Source organism: Theropithecus gelada, chromosome 3 (genome assembly GCF_003255815.1).
Source record: "Theropithecus gelada isolate Dixy chromosome 3, Tgel_1.0, whole genome shotgun sequence".
In the NCBI taxonomy this organism is placed as follows: Eukaryota; Metazoa; Chordata; class Mammalia; order Primates; family Cercopithecidae; genus Theropithecus; species Theropithecus gelada.
The window spans coordinates 161,242,406-161,250,298 of record NC_037670.1 but is presented as its reverse complement, the minus strand read 5'-3'; the positions used below and the strand labels follow the sequence as shown (position 1 = coordinate 161,250,298).

The following is a 7,893-nucleotide window of genomic DNA, read 5'->3' as shown; positions in this document are numbered from 1 at the left end:
AAGACGATCAATAGATTCAAACCATTATTGAACTAGTATATGATTCTATTAGACACCACAGTTGCTTCCATTTCTCTCTGGTCCAAGTTACAATAACTATGAAAATCTCACAATAGAAACCTGGTAAGAGCATATTTTAATTGTAGAAAATGTACATATAAAGTAATTACTTCCTTTTCAGCTCTGGCTTTGAAAACACAAAAGTATGAATTAAATTCATTTAGCTTTTGTTAATTTGTAGAAATATTTCTGGCTTTATAAAATACATTTTTCCTACCTCTTTTCACAATCTTAGAAATGAATGTGTCCCTCACCTAATATTCACTCACTTCAATATGTTCTATGTATAGCCAGTTGGACTTGTTCATATTTTCCATTTTTCAATATGCTTATAAATTTAAATAGATCATTGAAATAAAAACATTTAAAATAGTTTTTATATGAAAAAATTATATTTCATGCCATGTTATCTTTCTTTCATTTTTTCTACCTTCTTAACTTAAGGATTAAGTGCCTTATTGAATAAAATTTGTTTGGGGCACTTTATAAAAATAAATAAATCAAAATAGTATGTATACCCTAGTAGATCATAAACTTTTACTTTTGAATTAGAAATGATTTTTCTTTCCCAATACAAAGGTGATACATGCTCATCATAAAAATTCAGATACTTTAAGGTTTTTTTTCTGCCATAAAGAAACTTGACTGGGACTCAGAAACAAAAGACTAAAACATTCCCCGATGCAAAGTAAATTAATTAGATATAAATGCTAGTTAATTTTTTTCTAATAAATAGAATTGAAAGCATAAGCACATAACACTGTTTGGTTTTTGTTTTTAGAGCATTTAACAGTTTACAAACACACTTAACAAACTTTAACATACAGAGTTAGGTGCTATACTCCTACTCCTATTGCTATGTTCTGAGCACTTATTTTCTGCTTCCTAAATTATTACTTATCTGTAATCAAGTGTGTTCTGACCTGTGATTCATAGAACACATTTTGTTTGTTTGCTTGTTTGTTTTTAGTTTTTGAGAAAGAGCACACTTTATCGGGAGGCAGACTGCTGCACAGTGACCAACAGACAAAGGCCACCCAATGGGCACTTACACACTAATTGTACTCCAAAAGGCAGAATTTTTGCTGATAAAAATCAGCGAGAACAGGGGTTCCTCTGGGCAACTCCCCCAACCTCATCCCTTTCAGGGTTCGACAAGTCTCCCAACCATTTTCCTGATGGCAGCTGTGGTTCACTAGAGATGGAACCCCTCAGAGGTGCCTTCTTGTTTCTTATAAATAACATTTTCTTTATATGTTTTGAAGTCTTCATTTTTCACTTTCATTCTATGTTCTCTTAAGGCCATCAGAGCAGCTTCTGTACAGATTGCCTTGATGTCAGCAGCAGAGAGGTCATCTCTAGCTACGATCAAGTCGTCCAGGTTACATCATGGGCCAGCTTCATCCTGCTTGTGTGAATCTGAAAGATGCTCTTCTTAGTCTTTTCATCAGATAAGGGGAACTCAATCTTCCTGTCAATGCAGCCTGGTCTGGTAAGTGCTGGACCCAAAGTTTCTATTTGGTTTGTGGCCACGATAACTTTCACATCTCCCCTAGAATCAAATCCATCTGACTGGTTCAACAGTTCCGATGTTGTTCGCTGAATTTCTCTCTCACCACCAGAATTTGAGTCATATCTTTTTGTCCCAATGGCATCAATTTCATCAATAAACATGATGGATGGTGCGTGTTCTTCAGCAACTCGAAACAATTCCTGTACGAGTTTGGGCCCATCACCTAGGTACTTCTGAATGAGTTGAGAGCCAACCACTCTCAAGAAACTGACTGAGGTTGGGTTTGCTACTGCTTTGGCTAACAAGGTTTTACCTGTGCCAGGTGGACCATAGCGAATGACCCCCTTAGGAGGCTTTACACCCATCTCTTTATAGTACTCAGGATGGGTGAGAGGATGTTCCACAGATTCCTTAATTTCCTGAATTTGGTTGTCCAACCCCCCGATATCGGCATAGGTCTCCTGGGGGGCCTTTTCCACCTTCATCACTGTGACCAGGGATCCGTGTTATCTATCAGCACCCCATCACAGCTTGCACCTCGTGGTTGAGCAGGACCAAGCAGCCAGGTTCCAGCAGATCTTTGTCTACAAGTGAAAGAACGCCAACATAGTGTTCTGAGCCCGCAGATGTAGACACAATGGCATGATTTTCATTGATGATCTCTTCCAAGTTTCCTACTGACATCGGAGTCCCTCTCAGATCATCCACTTTTGATCTTTCCTCCTCTTGCTTTTCTTCTAATGGTTTCATTTGTTTCTGATTTCTAATGAACTCTTCCTCCCTGAGAAGACAGTCTTTAATTCTAACTTCCATAATTTTAACCAGCACTGAGTGTGAGGTGTCACCAGTGGCAGTTTGCTGGCAGCATATGATCCCTTTGTTTTCTCCTTCTTTTTCCTCACTCTAGTTGGTACGGGAGGTTCGTATTTCTTTTTCTTGTCCTTGTCATCCTTCTTTCCACCTCCAGGACCATGACCACCACTCTGACTTTGAACCATCTTGCCTTGGCCACTTGAGCTTCTGCTGCCGGAAGTTCGTCCACCCAGAACATGTTATTATGATCTTACAGAACACAGTTTATCTTATGTTTTCCTTCTCATAGAGTCTACTTCCAAATTCTTGAAACCTACGTTTGATTGTATGTTCAAAACAAAGTTAGTGCAGTCCATGGTCATCCTTCTTTTTTTTTTTTTTTTTTTTTCTTTTTTTTTTTAGCTTCGTTTACCACTTCTGTTAGGTTTCTAGGGTTGCTGTAACAACAGTGGCTTACAACAGCAGCAATCTATTTTCTCACAGTTCCGGAGGCTGAAAATTCAAAAATCAAGGTATTTACAAGGCTACACTTCTACTTCCTCTGAAGCGCCCATGGTGAAAATCTGATCCATGCTCTTTCCTGGCTTCTGGTGTCACCAGCAATCCTTGACATTCCTCAGCTTGCAGCTACACCACTCCACTTTCACCTGGCAATATCATCTCTAGGTGTGTCTGTATCTCCATATTTCTGTGTCTCCATTTCCCTATGCGTATATGGACACCAGTCATTGGATTTAGGGACCAGCCTAATCCAGTATGACCTCATCTTAACTACAGGCATGGGGGCTAGGATTTCAACATATTTCTTTGCAGAACTCAGTTCAACAAATTATTTTTGTGATGTTTGCTATTGTCTATGTCTTCCCTCTAGAATATTTCTTGACTAATACCCCTGTGTTTTCAAATGTCCCTCTCTTGGTCTTCTCCCTAATGGGAAAAGAAAATAGGATAGAAGTGGGGACAATGGTTCTCAACCAGTGGTGATTTTGTTCCACAGGAAATATTTGGCAATGACTGGAGAAATTTTTGGTTGTCACAACTTAAAGATGAAGGAGTTGCTGTTGGAATTCCCTGGGCAGGAACACTGCTAAACATCCTGCAATGCACAGAACACTCCACCTCCTAAATTCCCCCAAGAAAGAATTATCTGGTCTCAAATGTCAATAGCGCTGAGGTTGAAAAACCTTGATCCAGAAGTTTACAGCACTATTAGAACATACATTCTCTCAGGATGGCTATCTCACATCTTTATCAGAGTGCACATTACTAGCTGAGAGTGGTGATAAGGAGTTTGGAGGTATAGACCTGGGACTGGTTCTATACCAAACACCTCACCTCACAGCTTGGTCTTTCTATAGTATTGATTGTCAAGTACAGCTGAAAAAACCGTCTGGGGAACTTAGAAAAATGACAGAAACTCAGGCCCCACTCTGTTCTATTGAACCAAAATCGATGGTGAATTGCAGAAATCTATCCTTTTGATGTTTACAGTCTAAAGAGCAAGTTGGAGAGTAACGAAACATACAAACAAAACATTGTTAACTTTTCTAGGAAAGGAGGTAGCCTAGGGGGAAACCAGTGGAAAAGAACAATAGAAATGTAGTCTTTACATAACTTAAAAAACAAACAAACAAACAAACAAAAAGCATTAAGCAAACAAAAAAGTTCTCTCTTCATTTTTTTAAATTGCAGATTAAGTTAGAAATAGACAAGTCTCCATTTTTAGAGAGGTTCAAAGATTAGAGTAGCTGTGTGAAAAGTGGACATACCCCCAGGTACCCATCAGCTTAGCATAATTCCCCACTAAGGCCACCTCGAGCATGGAACTCCTGGCACCACATTTACTAGAGTACTTCCTGAGTGCCCATGGCCTTGATACAGGGTCCCTTGAGCCCAGAAATCTGCTTCCATTCATGGTGTGATTTGACTAACACCTCAAACCAAGACTACTAAAAACAGTGCCTGACAAAGATTATGCACTCAATATATATGTGTTAAATAGATAAATAAATCAATACTCTAAAATGCAAGGGAAATCTTAATCCTAAGAGCCCACCTGACCACTGGAACACAGAATGTTCCAAGTTAGCAAAAGTGCTGTGTTTCCCTCAATCCTGAGGGATCACTCTAGAATGGAGAGTAATCTGTCACAGAGAGCATTATTACTGACATGTTCAGCAAGCAAGATGAGTGGGATGTCATAAAGTGGAAATGTGTTTTGGTCTTCCACCGTCTTTATAAATGAATTAACGTATTCTTAGTTGCAATGCACAGTCTCTATTTTCTAATGAGAAAGGCTGGTCGTCTATTTTGTCAGATGACTGAACCTGGTCAACTCAGGGAGTACTGCTGGCTGGACTCTTCCTTTTTCTGTTTACTTTCCCTTTGCTGCAAATCAGGGCTTTTGGTCCATCTTGGATTGAGCCAAGCAAGGAGAGGATAAACTTTTCTTGATTAAGAGAACTATTAACTAACTAGTTCTGCTCAGCCTTCCTAATATTTAAACCTTTTCCCGGGCACTTGTCTTGGTCCTTCAGATGCTCCCGTTGCACCTCCACTGGGCCAATCCAGTTGGGCTGTTCACATCTCTCACATCAGGCACCCGATCCCAAGCTAGACTCTTGTTTTCTCCTGAATCCATTCCACACAGAACTCTCCCTGTTGAAATTCCCACCACTACTCCAAACATGATAATGGACAAGGTTTCAAAGAATTCCAAGTAAGCTTGCCCCCTCCACTCTGGATCTTGGGAAAATTCATGGAGGAAAACTTATCCATTCTTTAAGATGCTGTCTTTGGGTCTTTGGTGATAGTGAAGGTTCTATTGACATTCCAGTTCTCTCTCTTTCTGTCTCTCTCCCTTCCTCCTCCTCCCACTCCTCCTACTCCTTCTCCTCCTCCTTCTCTGTCTCTCCCTCTCTCCCTCTCTCCCCCTCCCTCTCAATGTTTCATGCTACTAGCTATCATCTCAAGGCTGCCTGTCAATCAGCTTTGGCATGGAAAGAGGTACTCCCTCCTCATTCCTAGTAGGATGGACCTAAGGGCATAGACAGCAACTCTTCACAATCCACAGTTTAACTTAATCTGTTCTACCTTCCTTGTGAATTTGAGAGGCCTCTCACCATCCTAGGACACCTCCTGAGAAGTATCCACTCAGCAGTCTGGCACATAACTTTGAAATTCCACATCTTTTGAGTATTGCTGACTAAACTGAAACTGAGAAACAAATAGCCCAATTGTATGAGCATTAACTCAGTAATTAAGAGTCTTCTTATTTTGACAATACATAGTGATTCAGTAATTGTTAAATGGCTACCCTCAGGTTATTTTTCCATTTTTATGTTTAATTTATAGTAATAATTAAACTAAAATGTGTATTGATTTTCAATCATAACTATGGAAGTTTTGCATGGCCAGGACACTATGACTTAAAGCCTACCCAGATTTATTATATAATCTCTTGCGTGAAATAGCCTTGAGAGTGCTCTTCTAAATCCATATCCATAAAACTAAAATAAACATTATTACCAAAATAACTAAAATAAGTGGAACTCAAGTAGCCAATCCACTAATCCAAATAAGTTTATAAAATGAAGCATTGGCAGCATTCCATATAGCAGCCAGAGGTAAGGCAAACTGTATTAAGATTTACCTTACCTAATCCTCCAATGTCTTCCAGCTGGACCTAGAATGAAATCCTAGGTCCTTAGCATAGCCTGCAAGGCTTAATGTGATTTGGCTCCTCCCTACATCCAGATCTTTTTTCCTGCTACTTTCTCCTTAAGCCACTTTATTCCAGGTATACTAGCTTTTCATACACCTCTTTGGCTTGTTACTGTTAAGGCCTCTGCAGTTTATGATGCTTCCACCACAGTGGTTCTCAACTGAAAGCAATTTCCCTCCTCCCTTATGAGATACTTATCAAGGCCTGGAGACAATTTGGTTGTAACAACTGGATTGGGGAATGGAGGTGCTATCAGCATCTACTGGGTATATACTAAGAATGCTGCTAAACATCCTGCAATCACAGTACAGCCCCTCCAACAAATTATCATCTGGCCTCAGGTGTCAATAGTGCAGAGCTGGAAAAGCTCCTCTCTCTCTGCAGTAATCTGCCTGCTTATCTTCGTATGCCTGCAATCTCTCTTTCTAGTCTCAACTCAAGGCTTCAGCGAAATGTTCTTCCAACCACCCAGGCTGACATAGCCCAGATCCCACCCCACTCCTGCTTAGTCATCACTGTATTATTTTCCTTAAAGTTCATTGTTTTATTGTCTCGTAGTTTCTAGCTCTAGAAGGGGGTTCCTTATTCTTCCTGTCCACGGACACATACCCAGCATCTGAGCAGAGCAGGGCACGCAATGACATCTATTAGACAGGAGGTGGACTGGTGCATTCCAAAGGGAAGGGCACTTAAGAATGAGTTAATAAGTAACTGAGACCTTTTTAAGTTTTTTTTTTTTTTCCAGAAACACTTTTCTTAGCTAAAGAGGAGGGAGAAAGAGTCCAATAATTGATTTACAAAAACAGCAGGGAGTTTCAGATGCAATGGATTAGGAGATCAAGCTTTGCAATGGCATCACTGATGTTCTAAAGCTCAGGAAACTTGGAAGAACACTAGAGTACAACCCACACTAATATTACAGTAAAAATAACATGTTCACAAAATTGGCAACTCGTGCCTCTGTGACATAACTGAGCACTATTGTGAACAAATCTTACTGAATGAGCAGCAAAAAGGGGAAAGCCCATTAGGTTCCTCGTGAAGATAGGAGGAAAACCACTTAAAGACCAATGCAGGAGCTGCGAAATTTACTTGCATTTTACTTGGGCTTTAGTCAGTCCCTTTGCTGTAAATTAACATCAAATCAGTTGTTTATGAGTGTCAGCTTTCTAGATCAATTTCTTTCTGATTTGGTACCTGAATAGTAAAGATGGCATCCTTATTCCTCACTGGTTTGATGGTTCAGTCTTCAACCTCTGTTGACTGTTCAACTCAGAGAAGCAAAGACATTATGCAATCAGAATGCTACTGAAGTGTTGTCAATTTTCTCGTTTTTAACCACTATCCACTCAGGTCTAACTTTTAAGGAATCAAGATTTTTCCATTTTCCAAAACACTGGGTATGCAGGAGTGTGGGGTGGAGGTGGGGAGAAGACACAAGAAGGAGTCGAAAAACTAAATCTATACCTCATGAAAGATTCTGATTCACCCCAGTTTTATCTTTAGCCAAGGAGTAGAAGCTCTATGGGTTGATGTGGGGAGTCTGTAAACTTCTCAAAATTAAAGTCAGAATAATGTTTATGTCTTGTTCTGAGAAGCATCTCTACCATTCTGCTGGAAACTCTAACATTTATGCTCCTTAGGTACTCTGAAAATTTTCCCTATTTGGTGACATAGCAGTCAGTTATAAAATTAGTATAAACTGCAGACAATTTTGATGAACTTAGTAGAATTTGGCGATACGTTATTCACGTGTTTCCGTTTCAGAACGTACAGAGATTTA

General features: G+C 39.7%; 1 pseudogene; it reads right to left on the bottom strand.

The window, feature by feature from the left end:
• Nucleotides 1-1,255: 1,255 nt before the first annotated feature.
• On the bottom strand, nt 1,256-2,571 carry LOC112621112 (annotated as a pseudogene).
• Between the last annotated feature and the right edge of the window lie 5,322 nt (nt 2,572-7,893).